The sequence below is a fragment of the Panthera leo genome, chromosome C2 (genome assembly GCF_018350215.1).
Source record: "Panthera leo isolate Ple1 chromosome C2, P.leo_Ple1_pat1.1, whole genome shotgun sequence".
In the NCBI taxonomy this organism is placed as follows: Eukaryota; Metazoa; Chordata; class Mammalia; order Carnivora; family Felidae; genus Panthera; species Panthera leo.
Window position 1 is genome coordinate 64,845,253 of NC_056687.1, and position 22,634 is coordinate 64,867,886.

At 37.1% G+C, this 22,634-nt stretch overlaps 1 protein-coding gene and 1 long non-coding RNA gene across 10 annotated transcripts in view; both read right to left on the reverse strand.

Annotated features, from left to right (window-relative positions):
* Positions 1-22,634, reverse strand: part of IGSF11 (immunoglobulin superfamily member 11) — a 194,492-nt gene that overhangs the window by 131,768 nt on the left and 40,090 nt on the right. The window lies entirely within an intron of this gene.
* On the reverse strand, positions 629-14,159 carry LOC122229891. The gene is made up of 2 exons (XR_006207169.1): positions 13,870-14,159; positions 629-700 (listed from the first exon to the last, which is right to left on the reverse strand). It is a non-coding gene; the product is annotated as an uncharacterized LOC122229891 (long non-coding RNA).

Below are 22,634 nucleotides of genomic sequence, written 5' to 3' on the forward strand. Positions count from 1 at the left end.
GTCCTTTCCACATTGCTGTCTCTCTGACTCTGTCTCCTGCTTCCACATTTAAGGATCCTTGTGATAACAGTGGGCCCACTTGTTAATCCAAGATAATCTCCTAATCTCCAAGTCAGTTGAAGGGCAGCCTTAATTCCATTTACAATCTTAATTCCCTTTTCCAAGTGAGGGAACATATTCTTAGGTTCCAGGGAGTAAGTGGATATCTTGAGATGGGGAGTGGAGAGGGCACTATTCTGCTTAAGAAGTCCCAACTTAATCTAGTCCCTCCTTATCTCTCTAATTGCTTCTTCTAGTTTCTTCCCATTCACTCAGCTCTCACTACAATGACCTCCTCAATTTTCCTTAAACAAATAGAAACACATTTGCCTCATTTGCCTCGGGACCTACTAAATTGTTGTTTCCCTAGATCTTGCATAGTTATCCTTTCACTTCCTGTGGGTCTTTCTCACATGTCACCTGAAGTGAGGCCTTTGCTGACCATCTTATCTAAAATATAAAACTTGAAAAGATATTTTAAAATCCCTCTCCCTATTGTATTTTTTTCTTAGCATTACATCACTAACATACTCTATATTTTATACAATAATCATTTATTTTCAGACACACCCAATAAGACCAACAAGAATAGGGATTTTGATCCGTTTTATTCATTGTTGAATTCTCAGTGTCTTCAACACTGCTTGGCACATAGTAGACACTGAATAAACATTTAAAAAAAATGAATCAGTGAATGAAACAAGTCTCAAGAAACTTCACAGGACTGGAATTAATCAGAACACATTCTCTGACCATAATGTTACTAAGCTAAATATCAATAACAGTATGAATACATATATACTCATACACTTAAATATTAAGAAAGTCACTTTTAAATAATTCAAAATCAAAGAGGATATCATAAAAAAACTAAAAAAGTATTTAGAAAAAAACAGTAATGAAAATATTTTCTATTACAACCTGTGCAAAGCAACTAGCATACTTGGAGGAAAACTTTAAGGCTTCAAATGTGTATGTTAGAAAAGATGAAAGCTTAAACACAAATGAATTATGATAAAGTTTATGAAGTCTGACAAAGAAAATAAAATAGGTCCAAGGAGAGTAGAAGGAAGAAGCTAATAAAGAGGCAAAATTAATGAAATATTAAACAAAACATATAATATGGAGATCAACACAGCCAAGAGTTGGTACCTTGAAAAGTTTAATAAATTAATAACACTGGTGAGGCTAAGCAAAATTTAAAATGAGAGAGAAATAATATCATATTTTAATTATCAAATAATAGCGTAATTTAAGAAGGAGACATCACCAAAGATGCTATGGAGATTAAAAAGAGTGGGAGAATAATGAACAATTTTATGCTAATAAATTTGAAAACTTACAAGAAAGGGACAAATTCCTAGAGAAATATGACTTACCAATACTTGCTCAAAAATAAACAGAAAATATGAGTAATCCCATATAATTAAGGTAATTAAATCAATAGTGTAAAATCTTCCTATAAATAAAACTATAGATCCAGACAATTTTATCAGCAAGTTTCACCAAATGTTCAGGGAACAAAAAACTCCAATCTTTTACAAACTATTCAACAATACAGAAAGAAAAGGAAATCCTCTTCAACTCATTTTGTGGTGCTAGCATTATATTGATTACCAAATATGGACAAAGATAATGCAAGAAAGGAAGATAGGTTAATTTTCATCATGTAGAGATTTATATCATGCAAATGAATATTAGCAAATCAAGTTCAGTGATATATAAAAAGAGTAATTCATCACACCAATTGAATTTATTTTGGGAATGTAAGATCGGTTTAACATGTGAAAATTAATGTTATTTGCTATGTTAAAAGATTAAGAAAAAAATCATACGATCATTTCATTAAGTGCACACTGGAGGCAAAGCTTTGAGAAACCTGGGTGCCACTCTCAGAGAACAGTAAAACCAGCGTGATGAACTGTGGGGTAGCTGAATACTTGTAACGTTACCACATTGCTTAAATAAAGAAAATAACATACTTAAATCTCCAAATTCTGGACTCAAGTTCTGCACTGAAACTCAAGTGCTTTCTAAGAATGTGCTAAAAGAATGCTATCTCTTAAAGATGCAGAGTTGAAATAGGTATGGCCTAATAATTTGTTTCAGAAATAATGTCTGTAGCCTCTGTCTCTATCTTGTTCCTTGCTCTGTCATTTACATATTTACACTATTAACTAACTTTCTGTTTCTTTCCTCTTCTTGTTTTATTTAGGGTGTGATAGCAGCAGATAATTTTATAGTCAGTCCACAGACAGAGGAATATCAAGACAGAAGAACAACCCAAAAAGAAGAACGGATATCACCACTGGACTTAAGTATGGAACCATAAATAATAACAAGAGTTTGCAATTGTCTCCTAATGTGGAATTGAGCGATTTAACAGTTGTGAGAAGGTACATGCATTATGTATTTTTTAATATAAATACAAGGGGGGAAAGTATTGGTAGATGTTGGGCATTCAAAGGAGTAGACTGTGGGGAATTGTTTTGATTGCTAAGTATTTTTTGACTGCTAAGCATTAAGACTCTCTTCCAATGTTCAGAGAATTCCCCAGTTTTGTTCTCAGTGGGAACCAAAGTCTACCTTCCAATGCAGACTCCAAAAATGACCTCCTAGCATCTATAGTGTGCTCACATAATACAAGGTTGAGCCAACAGGAGAAGTTCATCTCTGGACTATAAATCGTGAGCAGGTGTCACAAAAATTCGGGGATAAGAAAGGGATAAGGGATACGAATAAGGAAGGGATAAAGAACTCACTCCACTGTCCACTGAACAAAGACATTTGTGGCAATGATGCCAGGTGTGGCATCCAGTACCTGTGCCATCATCAATGGTTGTCACTGGACTATTCCTATAGTGTAATTTCAGCAACCTAGCCTTCTTTGGTTTCTGCTTGTTTTCTGACCCTTTAGACTTCCCGTTTTTTCTAGGAGCTTTCTGCTCCTGGACCTTTCCTGCTTTAATTAACCATCATCAATTTCTGTTGCCTGCCACCAAGAACACTGTCTTTAGAGTTAAAGTGTTCTGAAGGTCTTGTCTCTCTAGAGGGAGGTTAGAGATATTCATGAACTTATACTTCCAAAGAGGTGAGAAAGGTCCTACTTGATTAGAGCCAGAAATTATCTTCCTAAAGCAGTAACATCTCAGCTAGTGGTCAAAAAATAGGAAGAAACAAGCTATGAAGAGAACTAGAAATGGTCAAAAGATGGCCTCCAGTCTGGTAACATATATGATCAGCATGTGGATCAGAGTCAGTGTTGCGTGTACATTTCCGGTTTAAATTCAGTCCATATTTCTGCATACTTGCTATGTGCCAGGCACCATGCTATATGCTTTAATAAACATAGTCTCATTTAAATCCTGACAACAATTCTGTGAGATAGGTGGTTTTCCCCTCATTTTTCCAGATGAATAAAACCAAGATTTAGAGAAACTTTAAACTGCTTCATCAAAAACATAGAATTCTTAAGTAATAAAACCCAAAGAGTAAAACCCAACCTTTCTAACTGTAAGGGCAGTATTCTTTCCACTATATCCTAATACCTCTATTTGAATAGCAACCTGACTGGCAATTTGGAATTGGTACTATTTCTGCTACTTTTTAATACTAAAGAATTGTTTGTTCAGATTTTAGCCTGCCTTCTGAATCTGTTGTTAATGAACACTCTTTCTTAAAAGACACTTATGCAATTCAATGCATACCACCACCCCTTAAAAATTAATATAAAATGTTATAGTTAGTGAGCTTAAAATATTAAATAATACCTTGATTTTATGTGCTATTAATAATAAAATCAGTAATAACTCATAAAAATTGGAACTCAAATTAAAAACAGTGAGCCATGCTGTGTTTCTATGGTAACACAACGAAGAAAATATTAGATGGCCTAAAAGATATTTAATTCCAATAAGTCAGTTCACAGCTTTAAAATTATTTTAGAAAATCCACATATATCTAATCATTACCAAAATCCACACACTAATACCCTATATTCCTAAAGGAAGAGTATGAGACCCTTCTTGTGTATTTCAGATCTTCTCAGCCCCACCTCTTGTTCCGGCTTCTGCTGCAGGTTCAGATCAACTTCTCACAGGTATAACCTGACATTAACTTGCTTCATTGTGGCCTACAGCAAGTATCTCTCCCTGCTCAGGACAATGCTGCCTGGGACACGGGCAGGAATCTGGTGGGACCAACATGTGTAACCTAGAAGCTCAGGGATGTCAACACTGATGGGGCCAGTCTTAACCAGTGTGGGATGGGAGCCAATGGATCAACCTACTGCCTTGCATTCTCCAGGGGAGTGGAGGAGGGGCAGTTCTTAGTTCCTCAAGCTCCTCAGAAAGCCCTGGCATGACCAATAGTAACCAACAGTAACCAACAAATGAATACATCCTTGATCAGCTTTTCCTCCCTCTCTTTTTCAATCCTTCACCAATTAACCCTGCTCCCTGAAATTACTTCCTAAATAAACTAACTCTACATAAACTTTTGTCTCAGGATAAGCTTGCAGGGAAACCTAGGCTAAGAGACCTACCCTTACATAGGTTTTATATGCCTGTCTATATGGTTCTTACCAAGATTCTATTATAGCTTTTTAATAGCCTGCTCTTTCCAAATTACACATCAAAACTATGGAATAGTACATTTCTTCTTGTCCTAGATATTTTGGAAGGTCTCTACAATGTATTTTTCATGAAATCTAGTAACAAATAAGGCAAATACAAAACACAGCTTTTGTATTTGAAGTTCTCAATGATAAAAGATTTGCTCAATGCTATATATATTTTTAAATGGCTTTTGTAAAGTCACTTAACCTGTTTAGACCTCAACTATAAACTTTATAAAAATGGGATATAATTCTTACCTCACAAGTTGTTATAAGAATTCAGTGAGGGAATACAATAAAACCTTGGTTTGAGAGCGTAATTCATTCCAGAAACATGCTTGTAATCCAAAGTACTCATATATCAAAGCAAGTTTCAAGAACCATTGGCTCAGTTGTGGTCATGTGACATTTGGCATCACGTACTACTCATATTGTAATACATCATTCATCTATCAAGTTAGAATTTGTTAGAAATGTTTGCTCATCTTGCAGAACACTCACAGAACAAGTTACTCATAATTCAAGGTTTTACTGCATAAATGAAAATGCCCATTACAACCTTTCACAGATAATCGGCCTGGCCAGTAATGTTAGCTGCTGTTATTATTACCATTATTATTATAATATTGGTTTTATATTTGAAAGCCTACCTTCATGGTAATAAAATATCCATTTTGTGGACTTGATATACCACCAAAAACTTTTCATTGCATTGTATTTTGCAGTCATAAGTAAATATTTGAATTCATTTAATTCTCAGAACAAACTGAAAAGCCCTCTGAATAGATCTTTGAAATGAGAGACTTCACTGCTTTGCTACTTCAACAGACACCTTTGCCTCACAGCCTACCCTACCTACCCTGTCCTTCCACCTTTAATGAGGTCTCATGCAGTCCTTCATCAATTCAACAAGTACAGAAAAATGACCATATGATGTGTTAAGTGGCAATGAAGCAATTAGATCATGTAAAATGCATGCTTGAATTATTATAAGGTTAGTAAAATGACTGGGCTAATAAAGTGTCTAGCTGGTCAGGAATTCCAGAGGTCCTATCGCTGGATCCAGATCTATTCCTGTCTTAGCTGTGGTTTAGCGCCACCTGGTGGCACTTCATAATACAGCTTGGCTTTTGATGGAACTGTTTAGGAGTTGAGTCCTGTGTTACCGGTACTCCACAGCAGCATCAGTGATCCCAGTAATAGTGAGTTGGCACTTGTTTCATTAGCTTGATATAAGAATACTCAACCACAATATACATAATATACATTCCCTATGCTTCCTGGGACATATCTGCCTGCCATATCTGCCTGCCATTTAACCTTCTAACATCACCCCACCATATCCTCCCTTAGACAGTAAGCCCTTTAGCCTCCACCCCATCCCCACACTCCCAATATGCAAAAGAACTAAACATAGGACAAGAATTAATTGCCGGTTTTATTATATGTTAATTCTAATTACTTTTGAGGGGTAGTATAATGTGGTTTTACTGTATTTACATATCCCAGGCCCTGTTAAGGCACTGGTGATACATTAAGTAGAGGTCTTTGCTCTTATGAAACCTCCAGTTTAGTGGAAAATGCAGAAATTTATCCAATACTACACTACCTTAATTACTATAGATATATAGTAGTCTTGGTATCTGGCAGTATACATCCTCCAGCTTTGTGTTTCTTAAGACTGCCTTGGCTATTTTTGGTCCTTTGCACTTCCAAGTGAAGTTTAGAACCAGGACCTAAATTTCCCCAATAAAATCTCCTGGGATTTTGATTGGGATTATGTTGAAACTATAGATTAATTTAGGAAAATTGGTATCTTTACATAATATTCATTCTTCAAATCCAAGAATATGCCAGATCAAGCAATTCAGTTAGGGTTCTTTCATTTCTCACGATCATATTTAGTATGCACATTTTTGGTTAAATTTATTCCCACTTAAATTTATTCCTAAATTTGGTTGACTTCAATCCTTTGATGCTTTTGTAAATGGTATCATTTTTCAAATTTCATTTTCTACTTGTCTCTTCCTGGCACATAGAAAAAAATTTAACTGTTGTGTATCTTATTTCCAACAATCTTACAAAATTCACTTATTGATTCTAAATTTTTTTGAATGGTCTATATACCTAATTACATCATCTAAAAATAATAAGTTTATTTCTTCCTTTTTAATCCTTATTTGCTTCTTTTCTCTTACCCTATCGCACTGCCTAAGACCTCCAGAAAATGTTGAATGGAAGTGTTGGTAGTAGGCCTCCTTGTCTCACATCCAGTATCAGAGGAAGAATTGTGAATATTTCATCATTTAATATGATGCCTCATATAGGTTTTTTAATAAATATATTTATCAAGTTAAGAAATTCTATTTTATTCCATGTTTGCCAAGATTTTTAAAAATCATTAATCTCTTAAAATTTCTGAAATGCTTTCTTTATATTTGTTGCAATGAGCATGACCTTTCTTTTTTTTCTTAATAATGTGTGAGTTACCTTAACTGAGTTGTGGTTACTAAGCGACAATTAATTGTGTCTGTGAAATAAATTCCACTGGCCATTTGCTTTTATCCTTTTTACATACAGCTGGATTTTTTAAAGTGCTTTTTAAGAATTTTTGCATCTACATTCATGAGAAAGACTGATAATTTTCTTGCAATATCCTTTTAGTTTTAGAATAAAGTTTATACTGGCCTCATATAAAGTAGGAAGGTACTCCTCTGTCTCTATTTTAAAACAGAATTTGTGAAATACTTGTTTTGTTTCTTACATAAATGTTTGTGAGAATTTACTTGTGTATCCATCAAACCTGGGTTTTCACTATGTAAAGTTGTTTCTTCATGGGCAATCTTTTTAATTAATGTCACACTATTCAGGTTTTCTATATATTCTCTGGCAGCTTTGGTTAGTTGTTATTTTTCAAAAATCTATCCATTTTATCCAAATTTATTGGCTCCAAATTCATAATAGTCTCTTAATGTATATTTGATGTCTATAAAATCCATAGTAATATCATCTTAAAAATTTTTTTTACTGTTTATTTATTTTTGAGAGACAGAAGAGCACACACGCCCAAGAAGGGGAGGGGGAGAGAGAGAGGAGGACAGAGGATCTGAAGCAGGCTCTGTACTGACAGCAGAGAGCCCAATATGGGGCTTGAACTCAAGAACCATGAGATCATGACCTGAGCCGAAGTCGGACATTTAACCATCTGAGCCACCCAGGCACCAGCATAGTAATACCATCTTTTTAATGACTGATGCAAGTAATTGGTATTTACCTTTTTGTTACAATGGTGAAAAAATAACAAGATAATAGTTAGGGTCCACCAGAATTAAATAATCCAGGATAATGTGCTCATTCCAAAATCCTAATTTAATTACATCTGTGAAACCCTTTTTCCAAACAAGACAACACTCAGAGGTTTTGAGAGTTATGACATGGATAGATCACTTTGGGCATCACTATCCAGCCTATTACACCTTCGTTTGCAACAGTCTTACAGTGAGGTGCAGTATTCTTTGTGTAGTATTCTTTGTATTTATCATGCTTGTAGTGGGCTGAGTTCTTTAATCCATGGCTTGATTTACCTTAAAAGCTTTGGATATTCTCAGCTATAATCTTTTCAAAGGTTGCTTCTATCCCATTCTATTCTTTTTCTGTGTTCCTAACATATTTTAGAGCTTCTGAGTGTAATTCATATGAAGAGTGCAGTACAACTAGCTTTTACCAGCTTGCAAAGTCAATTTTTAAATATTCAGGTATTTTGTGATATGACTATTGTGATAATAGTTGCTTGAAATCAGCCATGGTGACAGCATTTATATCATGGTAGTAAGTTATACCATTACAAATCAAGACTTTCTGTTTTCAGAGAGCTAAATTACAATACACATTTTTTACACTGTTTTGTTCTCTCCATTCTTGTGTCTCTCTGTGCTTCAACTTGGATATTTTCTCTTGAATTGTCTTCCAGTTTACTAAGCCTGTGTTCAGCTGTGTCTAATATCACAAAATCTATTTATTGAGTTATTAATTTCAGATACTGTATTTTTTTTACTTATATATGTCCATTTTAATTTTTATATATAACAAATATCTAGTGAGATTTTCCATCATTTCATCACTTTGGCCATGTTTTCCTTTATTTTCTTAAACATATTAATCACAGTTATTACAATTCTTTGTCTGCAAACTTCAATGTGGCCCTACTCAACTGTCTTCTTTTAATCTTAATTATAGGCCCTATTTGTCTTGCTTCATTATATGCCTAGCAGTTTTTTTTTTATGGTATGCCAAGTTCTGTGTATTTAAAGAAACACAAATGCTCCAAATAATGTTATTCTTCACCAAAAAGGGTTTTTCTGTCCTTTACTAGTATATAGGAAGAGAGAGTGATTACCTCAATCCAACCAAGTACTGACTGGGTTGGGACTAGTTTCAGTTTTAATAAAACTCAGGTCTGTCTCTGGTTCTTCTCTTTTCCTCAGCCTTTCCTGAACTGTTTATTGAGTACCTGATGAGTTTCCAACTCTTCAGACAAACTGTGGAAGATCCAGCTCTACTTTTCCAAAGTTCTCAGCCCAGCTCTTCAGTCTCCTGACCCTACATTGTAAAATCTAGCAAATGTCTTGAAGGGAAACCAGCTGTGCATTTGAGGCATATCCCCACCTTTGGCAAGTCTTTGTTGCCTAAGTTTCATGAGACTACAGAAGATTTCACTCTGCCTTTCAGAAGCTTTCAGCTTAGCTCCTCAGCTACCTGTGCAGAACCAAAATTTGGCTAATGTCCTGTGAGAAAAACCAGATGTGCATTTAATGTGCTTCAGGTTTCCTTTTTTTCACTCCTGCCCTGCCTGACCACTAAAAGCTTTATACATTTCTCTATTAGCAGAGTCTTCTGCCTAGGCCACACCAGAGCTGGCAAATGACCTCAGGAAGAGAAGTGGCTATTGATCATCCACCTACAAGGAGAATAGTTCTTCCCTCTCTGGAAACTTAGTATCATAAACTTGCTTTTACAGCTCTCTGATACCTTTAGAAATATATTTGTAATTTATATGACTTTTGCACTAGACTCTTGCAACAGAAACCCTGGCCTGCCACTATCTACTACAACATACCTATGAGTAGAAGCGCCAACACTTAGTTTTTAGAATATCCTCAGGCAATTCTAACAAGCAGCCAATCTAAAGCAACAATGACTTCATCAAAGGAACTATTATAAGAATGAGGTCTGAGTTGAGGTATCTATAAATAGACCCACATCCATTATGCATTTCATGTTTCAGTGGGGGGAAAAAAAAGAAACAGTCCATAGAGCAGCAAAGGCATACTAACCATGGGTTACTCACATTTAAGAAATATTCCCAGAAGTTCTAACCTTAAACTACCTTTGTACATCATTGAACTGAACTGTATTACTTGTCCACTTCTACTTATAAGGGAGGCATGGAAATGTAATATTTGTTAACCTGAATACAATATTGCCCCCAAGAAAACTGGGCTTCCCTTACTAAAGAAAAATGAGAGAATGGATATTGGGTGAGCAGCTAACAATCTCTGCTTAAAGTTCCATTCTTAGCACTTTTAGCTTCTTTCTTATCTAATTCATTCCTCTCTATAATTGCACATGAGAAAAATTATTTTCTGTCCCAAAAACCTTATCAAAAGCTCAGAGAATTCTTCCATTTCGTATCTGCATGCAAGAAGCATGACTTCCATATGTGTGCTAATCCTTTATCAATGAGACAGAAATAATTTTACTGACAACATGTTTCTATGTCATTTAGCTCTTTTCTCAAATAAGAAAATTTCAAATTAAGAAATTAATTTTCAAATAAAAACAATCCCATTCACAATTGCAATCAAAAAGAATAAAATATCTAGAAATAAATTTAACCAGGGAGGTGAAAGACCTGTACTCTGAAAACTATAAGAAATTAATGAAAGAAATAGAAGGTGACACATATCAATGGAAAGATATTCCATGCTCATGTATTGGAAGAATTATTATTTTTAAAATATCCATACTATCCCAAATAATCTAAAGATCCAGTGCAATCCGTATCAAAATTCCAGTGGCATTTTCAAAGAACTAGGACAAATAATTTTAAAATTTATATGGAACCACAAAAAATACAGAATAGCCAAGACAATCTTGAGAAAGAACAAAGCCAGAAGTACCACACTCCTTCATTTCAAACTGTACCACAAAACATTAGTAATCAAAACAGTATGGTATTGGAACAAAAACAGACACATAGATTAATGGAACTGAAAGGAGAGAAATAAACCCATATGTGGTCAATTAATTTTTGACAAAAGAGGCAAGAACACACAATGGGGAAAGGACAGTCTCTTTGATAAATGGTGCTAGGAAAACTGGACAGCTACATGTAAAAGAATAAAATTGGACACTATCTCATACCATATACAAAAATTAACTCAAAGGCTGGGTGGCTCAGTCAGTTGAGCGTCCAACTTTGGCTCAGGTCATGATCTCATGGTTCATGAGTTCAAGCCCCACATCAGCCTCGCTGCTGTCAGCCTGTCCGTGCAGAGACCACTTCAGATCCTCTGTCCCTCTCTCTCTGCCTCTTCCCTGCTTGTGCTCTCCAAAAAATAAATAAATATTTTAAAAAGTGGATTAAAGCCTTAAATGTAAGGCTTGAAGCCATAAAACTCTTAGAAGAAAACATAAGCAGTAAGCTCTTTGACATCAGTCTTAGCGATATTCCTTTGGATCTGACTCCAAAGGGAAGGAAAACAAAAGTAAAAATAAACAAACAAATATACCAAACTAAAAAGCGCTGAAAAGTGAAAGAAACCATAAACAAAGCAAAAAGTCAATGTACTGAATGAGAGAAGATATTTACAAATTATATATCTGATGAAAGCTTAATATCCAAAGTACATAAAGAACTTATACAACTCAATGACAAAAAATAAACAATTCCATTAAAAAATGGGCAGAAGATCTTAACAGTTTTCCAAAGAAGACATATAGATGGCCAACAGGCACATAAAATGATGCTCAACATCACTAATCTTCAGGGAAAAGCAAACAAAAACCACAATGAAATAACATCTTTAGCTGTTAAAGTGGCTATTATTTATCAAAAAGACAAGAAATAACAAATGTTAGTGAGGATATGGAAAAAAGTGAACCTTGTGTATTGTTGATGGGAATGTAAATTGGTGCAGCTACTATAGAAAATAGTATGGAAGTTCTTCAACAAAATTAAAAATAGAACTACCATATGATCACAGAATTCCACTACTGGTTATTTATCCAAAGAAAACAAAAACACTATCCTGAAAAGATCTTTTCATAGCAGCATTATTTACAATAGCCAAGATATGGAAACAACCTAAGTGTTCATCAATGGATGAATAGGTAAGGAAGATGTGTGTGGGGGGTGTGTGGGTGTGTATGTATGTGTATGGATAATATATAATTTATATATAATGGAATACTATTCAGCCATTAAAAGGAATGAAATCTTGCCACTTGCAACAATATGGACAGACCTTGAGGGTATTATTCTAAGTGAAATAAGTCAGGTAGAGAAAGACAAATATTTCATGATTTTATTTATATGTGGAATTTTAAAAACAAAACAAGTAAAACAACAAAAACCCCCCAGACTCATACAGAGAATAGATTGGTGGTTGACAGAGAGAAAGACTTAGGGGGCTGCAGGTGGGAAAGGGTGAAGGGGATCAAGAAAAACCAATGTCCAGTTATAAAATAAATATGTCATGGGAATATAATGTACAGCATGGGGGATATAGTCAATAATATTGTATTAACATTGTATGGTGACAGACAATATTTAACCTTGTTGTGGTAATCATTTTGCAATATATAGAAATGTCAAGTCACTATGTTATACCCCTGAAATTAATATATTATATGTCAATTATAACTCAATAAAAAACATTTTTCATTAAAGGACTTCTTTACTGGTCTTTGAAGCCTGACCTTTGTTACAGATCTCTGACACACTGCCTTTTTTTTTTTTTTTTTTTTGAGAGAGAGAGAGAGAGCGTGAGTGAGGAGAGAGGCAGAGGGAGAGAGAGAGAGAATCCCAAGGAGTTTCCATGCTCAGGGCAGAGTCTGACATGGGGCTCCATCTCACGACCCTGGGATCATGACCTAAACTGAAATCTATAGTCAATGTTTGACTGATCCACCCAGGTGCCCCTGCCACACTGCTTTTAAGGAATCAGCTTTTCAAAACAACTTTTTAAGTATGTTTTTTATTTATTTATTTTTAATGTTTATGCATTTTTGAGAGACACAGAGAGACAGAGCGTGAACAGGGTAGGGGCAGAGAGCGAGGGAAACACAGAATCCGAAGCAGGCTCCAGGCTCTTAGCTGTCAGCACAGAGCCAGACGTGGGGCTCGAACTCACGAACTGTGAGATCATGACCTGAGCCGAGGTCAGATGCTTAACCAACAGAGCCATCCAGGTGCCCCTAAAAGTATGTTTTGTTTTGTTTTGTTTTTTTAAAGATGCTCAACATTATTAAATTTTTTTTTAACGTTTATTTATTTTTGAGACAGAGAGAGAGAGACAGAGCATGAACGGGGGAGGGGCAGAGAGAGAGGGAGACAATGAACCAGAAGCAGGCTCCAGGCTCGGAGCCATCAGCCCAGAGCCCGACGCGGGGCACGAACCCAGGGACCGTGAGATCGTGACCTGAGCCGAAGTCGGACGCCCAACCGACTGAGCCACCCAGGCGCCCCTAAAAGTATGTTTTAATGGAACACATTGTTTTAAAATAACTTTGTACTCTATCACGTGACAAAAAGTTAACTGTCATAAAGAAAGGATCATAACTCGGGATCTTTCTTAGAGCAAACAAAACTATATTAATAACAATGATTAGCTATTTTCCATATCTTTGGTAAGAGAGAGGAGAGGTTTAAGTTTTACTAGGTAGGGTTGGTTATTAAGACCACACAAACTATGAACGAGTGAAATATATTACCACGGGAATTAATTGAGTCAACTTTAGGCATGTCAAAACGAAAAGGGGAAAAATTCCTTTTGGAAATGATTCTATTCGGAGAGTGAAAGAAAGACTGAATGGCCACTGTAACTTTTTGAGATTTTATGAATAATACATAAGTATAGCTTACAGGCATCTGACAAATACAGCTGTTGATTACAAAAAGATCTAATTTTAGATTATAATAAAATCCCAGGTACCTTCCATGATATTCTGCAGGTAGCAATTAGAAGGCAGGTGATATGTAAGCACTAGATATCATTGTTAATATTTTCACAGTAAGTAGAATATCAGTCGCTAACTTCTCCTTTTGGTCCACTCAGAGTAAACAAATAGGATTAGGCAAACTAGTTGAAGCAGAGGGGGAAAGAGAAGGAACAAAATCACGTATTTGCCACCAATTAAAAAGGTGCTACTTTGTTAACAGTTGCTCCTGTTTAGGGAGGAAATTTTTCACTGCTCTGATTCTGTCGTCATGGCAATGAAAATTGAGATCTATTTCTTCCCAGCTCTGAAATCCCATATAGCTATGATTCACTGAAGTCTGAGACAACTCTGGAAGAAAAGGCACTGTGTAGGAGGAAGTAACAACTGTTGAACCTCTAGGTACCAGGCACTTTACATTATTTCATTTAACCCTGACATGGATACTGGGAAGTATCTCCAATTTTCAAAGGGGTAAACTGAAATCCATAAAGCATCATGACCAAGAATATGTAAGTGAGGTTGGAATTCAGGCATTTCAGACTTCAGAGTTCATGCTGTCTCATCGTTCTTCTAGACCAAAAAAGGCAGACTATAACTTTTAACCCTAGGCCCTCGGCATGAATTTCAAATGTATTTTTCTTATTCGTTTGAAAATTGAAAGCAAAAATAAACTGGTCTCCAACAGAAAGAGCTTACCTCTTTTCCTGGGACTCAGCCTATAGGATTGCAGAAATAATGTGTTGCGATATTGTCCTAGATATAAAACTAGTACACATCTGGAACACTTAGCATACCCAAATAACAACTGATTGACATTTTGTGCAGACTTTAATAGGATTTAATAATTAAAAGTGTTTTTAAAAATTGTACCAGGGTACCTTCCTGGACAGCTAAGAACTGGGTTGTCTTAAGTATAAGTAAGCATCCAAGTATCTATCTTCAGAGTGTATGTACCTTTTGCGGGGCAGGGCTTGGGGTTTTTTCTGCCTTTGTTTCCTTTTTGTTTGTTTTGGTTTGGGTTTTTTTTGGTTTTGTTTTGTTTTAATTGCTGTTGAGAGGAGATAGAAAGGCATAGATGCAGCTGTGGAATAAAGACAAGAGAAAATCGGGGAAAGTGATGGGAATGCTATGCCATTTTTCTTGTTTCCCATTTCTCATCAGTATGTGTCTGTACTGATGGATGAGTTCAAGTTCCTCTGAGAGCAGTAGTAGGGCAAAAGGCCAAAGGAAGTATGTTTATGAAAGACTGCAGGAGGCTCTGAACTCCACAGAGCCACCTTTTGTCTAGGTGACCAAATGCATACAGAATCAGAGAGACTATGCTCCCTTTCCCCAACCCCCACCAGGAAACACAGCCTTGGCATATAGCAGGTCGAGGGCAGCAATGCCCAGCAGAGAAGCATCCTCAAAAAAAGCTCTTTGACAGGGGAAGGTACCTCTCTTGTGGTTTGTAGTCACAGGGTTACACAAGAGTGGAAGGGCACAGACATAATTATTTATGAGCATATGTGAAATATAACCATTGTGGAGGTTGCTTGAAACAAATGGGGAGAATTTTTGAGAGGGAGATGAGGTCCTACGAGAACAAGAAGACCTAAGAAACAGGCTGGGCATAAATGTCACAGGGTCACAGTCATACATTTTGGCGAAGCCTTGGATGTCTGGGTTATTACATGTTTTCCAGACAGAAAAATATTTACACTAAGGAGGGGCACCTGGCTGGCTCAGACAGTGGAGCATTTGATCTTTTTTTTTTCTAATTTAATTTAATTTTAAAAATTTACATCCAAGTTAGCATACAGTGCAACAATGGTTTCAAGGGTAGATTCCTTAATGCCCCTTACCCATTTAGCCCATCCCCCCTCCCACAACCCCTCCAGTAACCCTCTGTTTGTTCTCCATATTTAAGAGTCTCTTATGTTTTGTCCCCCTCCCTTTTTTTATACTCTTTTTGCTTCCCTTCCCTGTGTTCATCTGTTCTGTGTCTTAAGGTCCTCCTATGAGTGAAGTCATATGATATTTGTCTTTCTCTGACTGGCTAATTTTGCTTAGCATAATACCCTCTAGTTCCATACACGTAGTTGCAAATGGCAAGATTTCATTATTTTTGATTGCCCAGTAATACTCCATTGTGTATATATATATATATATATATATATATATATATATATATACACCACACCTTCTTTATCCATTCATCCATCAATGGACATTTGGGTTCTTTCCATACTTTGGCTATTGTTGATAGTGCTGCTATAAGCATTGGGATGCTTGTGCCCCTTCAAAGCAGCACACCTGTATCCCTTGGATAAATACCTAGTAGTGCAATCGTTGGGTCATAGGGTAGTTCTATTTTTAATTTTTTGAGGAGCCTCCATACTGCTTTCCAGAGTGGCTGCACCAGTTTGCATTCCCACCAGGAGCGCAAAAGAGATCCTCTTTCTCAGCATCCTCACCAACGTCTGTTGTTGCCTGAGTTGTTAATGTTAGCCATTCTGACAGGTGTGAGGTGGTACCTCATTGTGGTTTTGATTTGTATTTCCCTGATGATGAGTAATGTTGAGCATTTTTGTCATGTGTTGGTTGGCCATCTGGATGTCTTCTTTGGAGAAGTGTCTATTTGTGTCTTTTGCCCATTTTTTCACTGGATTATTCGTTTTTTGGGTGTTGAGTTTGATAAGTTCTTTATAGATTTTGAATACTAACCTTTTATGTGATATGTCATTTGCAAATATCTTCTCCTATTCCATCAGTTGCCATTTAGTTTTGCTGTTTCCTTCACTGTGCAGAAGTTTTTTTATGAGGTCCCAGCAGTTCATTTTTGCTTTTGTTTCCCTTGCCTCTTGAGATGTGTTGAGTAAGAAGTTGCTGCAGCCGAGAGCAAAGAGGTATTTGCCTGCTTTCTCCTTGAGGATTCTGATGGCTTCCTGTCTTACATTGAGGTCTTTTATCCATTTTGAGTTTATTTTTGTGTATGGTGTAAGAAAGTGGTCCAGGTTCATTCTTTTGCATGTTGCTGTCTAGTTTTCCCAGCACCACTTGCTGAAGACACTGTCTTTATTCCATTGGATATTCTTTCCTGCTTTGTCAAAGATTAGTTGGCTATACGTTTGTAGGTCCATTTCTGGGTTCTCTATTCTGTTCCATTGATCTGAGTGTCTGTTCTTGTGCCAGTACCGTACTGTCTTGATGATTACAGCTTTGTAGTATAGCTTGAAGTCTGGGATTGTAATGCCTCCTGCTTTGGTTTTCAATATTGCTTTGGCTATTTAGGGTCTTTTCTGGTTCCGTACAAATTTTAGGATTGTTTGTTCTAGCTCTGTGAAGAATGCTAGTGCTATTTTGATAGGGATTGCATTGAATATGTAGATTACTCTGAGTAGTATCGACATTTTAACAATATTTGTTCTTCCTATCCAGGAGCATAGAACCTTTTTCCATTTTTGTGTGTATTCTTCAATTTTTTTCATAAGCTCTCTATACTTTTCAGTGTATAGATGTTTCACCTCTTTGATTAGATTTATTCGTAGGCATTTTATGCATTTTGGTGCAATTGTAAATGGGATCGATTCCTTGATTTCTCTTTCTGTCACTTTATTGTTGGTGTATAGGAATGCAACTGATTTCTGTGCATTGATTTTGTATCCTGCAACTTTGCTGAATTCATGGATCAGTTCTAGCAGGTTTTTGGTGGAATCTTTTGGGTTTTCCATAGAGTATCATGTCATCTGCGAAGAGTGAAAGTTTGACCTCCTCCTGGCCAATTTGGATGCCTTTTATTTCTTTGTGTTGTCTGATTGCCAAAGCTAAGACTTCTAATACTATGTTGAATAACAGTGGTGAGAATGGACATCCCTGTATTGTTCTTGACCTTAGGGGGAAAGCCCTCGGTTTTTCTCCATTGAGGATGATATTAGCTTTGGATCTTTCATATATGGCTTTTATGATCTCAAGGTATGATCCTTCTATCCCTTTCTTGAGGGTTTTTATCAAGAAAGGATGCTGTATTTTGTCAAATCTTCACTCTGCATCTGTTGAGAGGATCATGTGGTTCTTGTCCTTTCTTTTATTGATGTGATGAATCACACTGATTGTTTTGCAGATATTGAACCAGTCCTGCATCCCAGGTATAAATTCCACTTGGTCATGGTGAATAATTTTTTTAATGTATTGTTGGATCCGGTTGGCTAATATCTTGTTGAGGATTTTTGCATCCATGTTCATCAAGGAAATTGGTCTATAGTTCTCCTTTTTAGTGGGGTCCTGTCTGATTTTGGAATCAAGGTAATGCTGGCTTCATATAAAGAGTTTGGAAGTTTTCCTTCCATTTCTATTTTTTGAAACATCTTCAAGAGAATAGGTGTTAACTCTTCCTTAAATGTTTGGTAGAATTCCCCTGGAAAGCCATATGGCCCTGGACTCTTGTTTTTTGGGAGCATTTGATCTTGATCCTGGGATTGTGAGTTCAATCCCCACATTGGGTGCAGAGATTGCTTAAAAATAAAATCATAAAAAAATAAATATTTACAATAAGGAAAAAACTCCTTCAAGGAAATAGTGACATATCATGTATCATAGCAGTTGCAATCTTCACATTATTTGTGATCATTGCTTTTGACAAAATGTGATCCTTCAATGGTTAAAAGAAAAAGAGGCTCATAAATGAGGATCCTCATTTGACTGAGGGAGTATGGTATATACACTATGTATCTTACCAATGGGATGTTTATGTCTGGAAATCTAAACCCAATTATTTGACACAACTATCAATGTACAGGTAGTGACACTGATTTATTTCATTTACTGTTGAAGTTGAGGCATTTGAGTTTTATTTCTTGTTTTTTAAATTTTTTTAAATGTCTATTTATCTTTGAGAGAGAGAGACAGAGCAGGAGTGGGGGAGGGGCAAAGAGAGAGGGAGACACAGAATCCGAAGCAGGCTCCAGGCTCTGAGCTGCCAGCACAGAGCCTGATGTGGGGCTCAAACCCACGAACTGTGAGATCACGACCTGAGCCAAAGTTGGACGCTTGACCAACTGAGCCACACAGGTGCCACCATGGCCACTTTTTTCATGAGTCCATTGGGCAATGACAGGAATGGCTGGGAAAAGAGGCTGACTGGTATCCACAGAATATGTCATTGTATTTACTTGATTATTTAAAGACTCTTCTGCCAAGATCACCCTTTGGTGATAATTTACATGGGACACAAATATCTTCACACTTTTTGCCCATTCTCATTCCTCTTTCCCAGACTTCCTTGTTCCGCTTTTCTAACTATTTTCCTCTTAAGTCCCTGACCATCCAGCCAAACCACTGGCCACAGCCCATGAGTCAGTGTATAATCACACACCTGGCCATTTCTCCTTCCAAGCAAAATAAACAACCAGATGCACTGCTTGGAGTTTAACTCACTTGGAGGATTTCCCTTCACCTCTTTCTTTCAGTGGATGTCACAGAGAGGGGCTATGTATACAGTGTGGCAGTTGTCCTCTTGGGTTTGTTGCCTGCACATCACACAAAAACATCTGTAAAGCCAGGCTTGAGTTTTTTCTTACTCAGTCAACTGTCATAGAGAACTCCTCATGAGGCTGTAAAAACATGAGAAAGAGAAGGTAATAAAGGAAGAGAAGGGACTGTGGGCATTTGAACCACTTCCTCATGCAATGTACTTGTGCCTTCAAGGCCTATTTCATACTTACTGGGCTCAAGCCCAATCTCACACATACCACTAACCTTCTCAGGCAGGAGTGGAAAGTTTGCTTCTACTGGCCAAAAAAAAGAGCCTCTATTGAATTTAGCGGTCCAAGTTCCCTATCTTCACCGGAATTTACCCACATGTTCTTGATCCCATTCCATCCCAGTAAAGATCCAATTTTAACAGAATAGATACTGCAGGGTTGGGAATTCAATTTGTGTTATAATTCAGCCACTTGCAAAATGAAACTCTGAGTTTAGTTTTAAGAAATTTTGGTCTTGCAGCTAAAGGAAATAAGAGTTTCTTTCAGGAAAGCTATAGAACCTTTCAGGTCATAATGTGTAACTCGAGATGGGAATTTGAAGCTCTGAGCTCATCATTTTCTTCCTCTGCTTTTCCCGGTGCAGTTGAAAATAACCAGTCAATCCCACTAAATTCCTTATTTTGACTAAAATGTACTGAGGTTGCTAATACTTGGTGACCCAGAGCTTTGCCTTCTGTAAATGTAATCATTTTATTAACATTTTTGCCACTTCATGCCTCTGGAAATAGTCAGCCATTAGTACCTTTAAATTTCATCAGAGAACCAATTCCATAAAACACAAAATCAATTCAGAGAACTCACCCCGAAGATTCTGTTTCTCCAGAACCACAACTTCTGGTACCAACTTCTGTATTGGTCACTGTTCAACTGGAGCAGGACCAGTAGGCTCTACACACACACACACACACACACACACACACACACACACACACACACATATCTAGGTCTAGATATGGGTCTATATGTAGATACAGATATAGATACTTACATAGAAGGATTTTTTACATGGAACTGACTTACCCAATAGTGGAGACTGGCTAAGCAATTCTGAAGTCCACAAGGCAAACACAATGGAAGGGAAGGTCATAAGCAGGTTGGAGCTCCATGGGCACGAGGTAAAGTTTGTCATTCATGGTTAGTCATTTCTGTACTCAGAGAAGGCCTAACCCTCTTTTAAAAGCCTTCCAATGATTAAGTCAGACCTACCCAGCATAATCTCCCTGATTAATTTAACATCAACTTATTAGGGGACTTTAATCATATCTGCCAGGTCTCTTCTCAGCAGTACCTACATTAGCGTCTGTTTGAATTTGGAGAAGGTGTATGTTGCTATCATCCTCCAACTCTCACATCCTAACCAGTGACATACTAGAAATGAAATTACAGGGACTTTAGCTCAGCCTAGCCAAGTTGAGATGTCAAAAGCTACCACAGGAAGCTACTGGAGGAATTTAAGCAGGGGAGGAACACATTTGGTTATTCTTTAAAAGAATACTCCAGCAGCAGCATAGAAAATTTATTTGCAGTTGGGCAGGAAGGCAGGAATTTTAGTTAGGTATGATAGTAATCCAGGCTAGAACTGATAAAGGCCCAAACCAAGGCAGTGATGATGGAAAGGAGAGATGGTGATGGAGTCAGCAGAGAGACTCTAGAGAAATTAAAGATTCATTGTGAGAAGTGATAGAGGATTTACCTGGCAACTGGGTGAATGTTGATACCAATCACAGAGATAGCAGAGAATAAAAATCAGATGTGGGGAAAATATAAATACATTTGGCTTTATTCCTGTTTAACGTGTCTATGAGATACTCAAGTGAAATAAAGATTTGTGTACAAATCTGTAGCTCAGAGATGTGACAGCTATAGAGAGGGAGGCAGGAATATGTTTGGATGGACGTCATGGTGAGAATAAGATTGTCCAGAGCAAGTATAGTGAATGAGAAGCTGAGGACAGGGCTTGAGTCACAACCCTGTTGTGGCTGAGGTCACAGCCCAGTTTTCTACTGATGCTGCACAAAAACTACCACACTTTTGGTGACTTAACCAATACAAATCTATTATCCTACAGTTCTAGAGGCCAGAAGCCCAAAATAGGTCTTCCTGAGCTAGAATCCAGGTGGTGGCAGGGGGCTTCTCCAGGTCCTAGAGGCTAGAGGCTGTCTGCACTCCTTGGTTTGCGGCCCTCTTCCTCTGCCTTCGACAGCAGGTTGAGTCATTCTTATGTCGACATCCCTCTTCTGCCTCCCTCTTCCACTTTTATGAGGACTCTTGTGATTACATTGGGCCTATCTACATAATCCAGGATGATCTTCCTATTTTAAGGTCAGTGGCTTAGCAACTTTGATTCCATGGGCAACCTTAATTCCCCTTGGCCATGTTACCCAACATAGTCACAGGTTCTGAAGATTAGGACTCAGATGTGCTGGGAGGGCCATTATTCTGCCTACCACATCTTCCCAGCTCGCTTATCTCATGTGCCTCCTACCTTCTTAGCCATTTCTATTTCCTTTGCTGACTCCTCCTCCACTCACCTTTAAATGTTAAATATTCTCTTTTCCATCTCTAAGTGATTTTTGTTTATTCTCATAGCTTTAAATGCCATTTAAATGCATTTCTTCTGCTAGAATGTTCTTCTGCTCTTCACACTATTGGTTTCTCCTTCAAGATGTTTTCCCTGCTCGCACTACCTATAGTAGGTCCCCCATCAGTCACTCGATATTCCTTTATGGGACTCATCATAATTTGTAACTGTTTATTTATTTGTTTACCAAAGATTTCCCCAATTAGAATAAGCTCCAGGAAGGCAAAGGCCTTGTCAATGCTATATTCCATTGTAGTTACCCCAGTTTTTAGTACAGAGCCTAGCACACAGCAGGCACTCAAAAAACTGTGTAGAATGAATCAATCAACAGATGAAAGAATGAGCAGCTAAGAGAGAAAAGAGCCTTTAAAGGAGGCTATGATACAAAGATCAGAGAAGTAGAAAACCAGGAGAGAAAAATGGCCCGGAAGCTACATCTGAAGGAGTAAATTGTCAAAAGATTAAATGAATTAAGGGGTTATGAAAGATCAGAAGAAAAAAAAGTCCCATTGAATCCTAGTCACGTTAGCAAGAAATTCCAATATAGTAGAGACAAGCCAGATTGGAGAATATGGGAAATGAAAAAGAAAAGAAACATAAGCTCTTCTTTCACATTTTTTGGCTATGAAGGAAAGTAAAGGAGGAACACCCTTCC